The 4,979-nt window shown below is 29.8% G+C and overlaps 1 long non-coding RNA gene across 1 annotated transcript; it reads left to right on the forward strand.

Moving 5' to 3' along the window:
• The first annotated feature begins 284 nt into the window (after positions 1-284).
• On the forward strand, positions 285-4,564 carry LOC143066629 (uncharacterized). The gene is made up of 3 exons (XR_012975709.1): positions 285-380; positions 1,412-1,511; positions 4,450-4,564. It is a non-coding gene; the product is annotated as an uncharacterized LOC143066629 (long non-coding RNA).
• The last annotated feature ends 415 nt before the right edge of the window (positions 4,565-4,979 follow it).

Consider the following 4,979-nt stretch of genomic DNA (forward strand, 5'->3'; position numbering starts at 1 on the left):
ATACCAATCAAAAACATCTGAAATATTTATACATAATTTCATTTAATTTTTCCTTTTTGTTATTGGTATTGTTTTGTACATTTTTTAGGCGTTTATGTATATATATATATATATACATATATAAATCTCATTTTCTGACATGACTACAGATTTAACGCTAATTAGCGGGTTGTAAATGAAGCGACACTATTGATTTTTATTCTGTCACTTGTAAAATCAATGAAAATTATTTTATAAGTCAAAGATATTTTATTACTTTACATGTTTAGAAAATCAGTCAACGATGTATATCTTAGGTTTGAAATTTGCATGGGAATTTTTAGGATAATTAATTATCGTACATGTTATCTAGTAGTCATTTATAGTAGGTCAATTTTGATGTAAGTATTTAAAAGTATACTGTTATTATAATAATGCATAACATATAAGTGTGTGTACATTTTTACTATTTATTTTTATGAATATTCAAGCTCGATTTATACTTTTGTTTAGCACAAAGACATATAAGAATTGCTTTTTTCTGTATATGGCAAATATTTTTGACTGTGTATATAAAATCTTTTACTAGTTGTCAACGCAAATGCACATATTCACCTATATAAACAGTTGGCTTCATATCACTAACAACAGAAGCTATACTTGCCAGGACGGCAGGTAATGAGAGTGGTTTAAAAATTATGATGATAAATTTGAACTAAATTATTTTCCTCACTGTACATATAACTATATTTATCCCTTCCCAGTTTACTTACGTTTTACGACAGAACGCGAGAAGAAGTAAAAGTTTCAATTTTCCTATCAGTAGTATATCCTTTAATATTTGGTATACAGTCTGAATAACGACCATTTTAATTAGCTACTAGCGCTGTAACGATGTTCCACTGATTATAAAAAATGTGCGTTGATTATAAACGTTAAGACCTGTAATTTTGAATGTTTATTGAGCACATGGCATTTATAATAAGCCATTGACATGTGATAGTCAATATGGTTTTTCATAAGCATTCTGGTATTGGCAATTGATAATCACGCATGGATAACCGTTATGATGCTACACTAGCATTCTGATAAGGGCCACTGCTAAATTTGCGTGAATAATAGTTATACTGTTACTTCAATATTCTGTTATAGACAATTGCTAGAGGCTGTTCCACACGAATGTAAAATTCTTTTCCTGGCATTGCAATAGCGTTAGGGCATTTTTTTAGAAGATATTATCTGATACAGGGGAAAAGGAACAATTTAAAGTAGCATAACTTTAAAAGTTAAAAAGATTGTAGCTACGATAAACAAGCAACCAGACAAACTGCAATAAGTACATAATTATAATTAATAGATGGAAAACGTCATCAGAGGACGACAAGGTTCAAATCTGCTAACAAATTTACATTTTTTTTTTAAACATATACAGGTTTGCTAGATGAATGCTTCACGGGGATACACCCGAGTCATGGTTTGTGGTTTTGTCACATATACAGTTCTCGTGATTTATCTGAATATACAGATTAAAGGTAAATTACAATACTGAACTTCGGCCTATTTTTTTTTTTTTTTTTTTATTAAACCACGAAAATATTCACTTTCTCGTGCTCTAGTTTTCGAGTTAAACCGTTGACATAATACAGCTTTTAGAAAATTCAGAGAAGGTTGCGTAAACCTAAATCAAATGTATGTCCTCCGTTTTGTTATCATTTTTTAACAAATTACCAATTTACTAGAAAATTCACAGCGGTTCCAATATAAGGATTCCATTGTCGTTGTTTTTTGTTTCAAAGATTTATGAAAACAAATTTTAAATAATATTTCGCTATTAGCAGTTATTTTGGCTCAATTTGTCTGAATAAGCTCAAAATCATCGCTAATGTATTGCAAGTCAATATTCCAACCTTATTTTAATCTGTTTTCATGCCACCTTCAGTTTGACGATAAGCTGGAGATAGGTTTTGCATTAACGCAGCAGTTCTAGTTAAGGAAACAAGAGATGCGTCTGAAAAAAAAACCCTAAATTCGTTGACTGATTCAGACCACAAAATAAAAACTTAACAAGTAAGACGACGATTGCAATATTGTTTTATTTATTTATGAAATCTCGTTTCTCCAACATATTGTATTTTTGTATGTAGCTCAAATTAATTCTGACAGATAAACTGGTAAAAAAATGTCAAATTAGCAAAAAAATATTTATACTATGAAAGAGCACTTTCCCAGAACAATGATACATAGTCGACGTAAATTTCGTGTCTCTTTGGCGTCTTTAATTGTAGTAAACCAAATATCTTCAACTAACTCGGGTGAGACACAATTCGGACTGCAGTTGTGGTCGTAGTTCGACGGCTTTGTAAGTGGTATCGAGTCCTAATTTCTGTGCCTATGAACATTAACTTTCAAAATAAATTCAATGTCAAAGGTCAAAGTCATGTTCAAAATTGACTTTTGTTTGTTTTATGATCTTTGATACTTTAAAAGATATGTATATATATAAGCACTAGTGCATGTTTGCTTTATTGTGAGGAATATGCGATACCTTTCGTCTGAAACAAGTTTCTGTCAGGGCATTATCTTCAATAAATCGGAAGTAGCTATTTATCTCCATTATAACAGATAAAAGTATATAGAAACTATCTATTTTCAGAAATTTGTGTAAAACTACATTCAGCAGAGATCAAGAGACAATTGTAAACAGGAAGTTGGAAATTATCTCCCTAATTTTTTTTGCAAAAGTATCTAGAATCATACATTTTTGAAATCAGTGTAATTTAAGCTATTATTTAATATAATTTAACCGGAAGCGACATTTTCTTAACCTGAAGTAACTCAATATATCCTTTTCACAGGAAACCTTTATCATATTGTAATTAGTGTGAATAAAATTATCATGAGATAGGTCAACCGGAGGTGACGATAAGTAAACAGGAAGTTGCAATTTTTGCATATTTTTTTTTCATGTAAAAAGTACTTTGACTTAATTTTCAGAAATAAAAAAAAAAATCTGAAGATTTACTGAGGAATTGAAATTTGAATTTTATATTTTCGTTAAAGCAATTATTATATATCTCTGGATATTAGATTTTTGACAAAAATATTTTGGTGTGAGTTATTTCCTAACAAAATTAAGGTTTTTTTTTATATACAAATCATGTTTTGTATCATTGGCCTTTTTAACTGTTTTAAATTCGAGCGTCACTGATGAATCTTTTGTAGACGAAACATTCGCCTGGCGTAAATACAAATTAAATTCTAATTCGTAAACTCAAACGAACATAAAATATTTATCAAATAACCACAAACTCTTACATGGGAGACGCCACTTGCAGAGACAAGTGCTCTCGAATGTAAATAATATTATGAAAATAAATAATATGATTAATAATATTATTTATTTTGCAAAATGCTACTGTACACTTTGACTGCAATGGCTCAAATGACTTTAAACCACCTGAGTTCACTCGTGCATGAGCTCAGTATCCCAATCGAACCGACCTTACTATAATTAACCAAACATGTGTTAACTATAAACAAACAACATTTTACATGTTCGATTTTGTACAACTTTGATAAATACATATTTACTCCTGGTATCTATGATGAGTTTAAGTACCAGTAAAAATTTAAATACTTATCTTAACTTAACTCATAATGAAAGTAAATATAAGTCAGGAATATAACAGTTGTTGTCCATTCGTTTGATGTGTTTGAGCTTTTGATTTTACCATTTGATTAGGGACTTTCCGCTTTGAATTTTCCTCGTTGTTAAGTATTTTTGTGATTTCACTTTTTTACTGAAGTCACTAAAAGAGTATACACGATTGAAAAGATTAAAACATAATGCATACAACTTTTGTACAATTGTATTTCAAGAAGTGTGTACATACATATATGTCAACAGCTGACTACTTACGTGGATAATTTGTGGAATATTACAGAATATGTCAAGAAAAAAATGGAATCGTGAAGTAACAATAGCACCAGCATTTTAGGTGAATGTAATGTCTCGAAAAATAATATTTGAATCGATGTGAAGTCAGGTTCAATATAAAACGGAAGTTATTTTTAGTAAACCTCATTTTTAATAAAAGTTTATTGAAATAAGCGTCAATTGAGCTATTTTCTGACATCCAAATTAGCATTCAAAACATGTGCATTTGGGTTGGAAAGACATTCAATTGCTCTCTTCTCTTGAACAGAAGAACAATTGGTTTTTGAATTAGTCTATGTTTATATCAAGTTATATAACATTGGGATTATATGCAGCAAATCTGAACGGTTAATTAGATAGCGTCTAGGGTAAAATTTGCACTAATCGCGGATACGTTTTACATGTATTTTTATTTTATCTCTTTTGAACTCTTTCGTGATCTTTTATCAATGGTATAAATCAAATTATAAGGTAAGTTAAGTTATCATACAAATGAGTGAGATTATTATTATTATTTTTTTTTCTAATTTTAGAACCCAGAACAGCACTGTTCACAACTCTGAGGCTGTTGAAAAAAAGTAAATATTTTATAAGCAGACGGAAACACACTGATAATTTGAACACAACAATTACAGGTTCTAATTTGGGTATTGTCTTCTTTTTTTCTAGCCGTTGTCTCGTCATGATACCTTTTTAAGATACGAAAATGGACTAATTTAAAGTTTAATTCATTTTGTACATTATATGCATATAATAAATGTTGTATGATTGAAGTAATATAGTAGAGATATATGGAAGAGAGACGAAAGATACCAGAGGTAGAGTCAAACAAGATAAAAAATAAACCGACAACGGCATGACTAAAAATTTAAAAAAAAAACAGAATAAAAGTACATAAGACAAAACATACAAAACTAAAGACTAAGCAACACGAACCCCACCAAAAACTTGGGGTGATATGGTATCATACATGTCCAAGACTAAACTAGATGTCGATATCGACAATATCAACAATGTCGACACGATATTGACTCCATATCGACAAACGAATACACCGTGACAA

This window comes from Mytilus galloprovincialis, chromosome 3 (assembly GCF_965363235.1).
Source record: "Mytilus galloprovincialis chromosome 3, xbMytGall1.hap1.1, whole genome shotgun sequence".
Classification (NCBI taxonomy): Eukaryota; Metazoa; Mollusca; class Bivalvia; order Mytilida; family Mytilidae; genus Mytilus; species Mytilus galloprovincialis.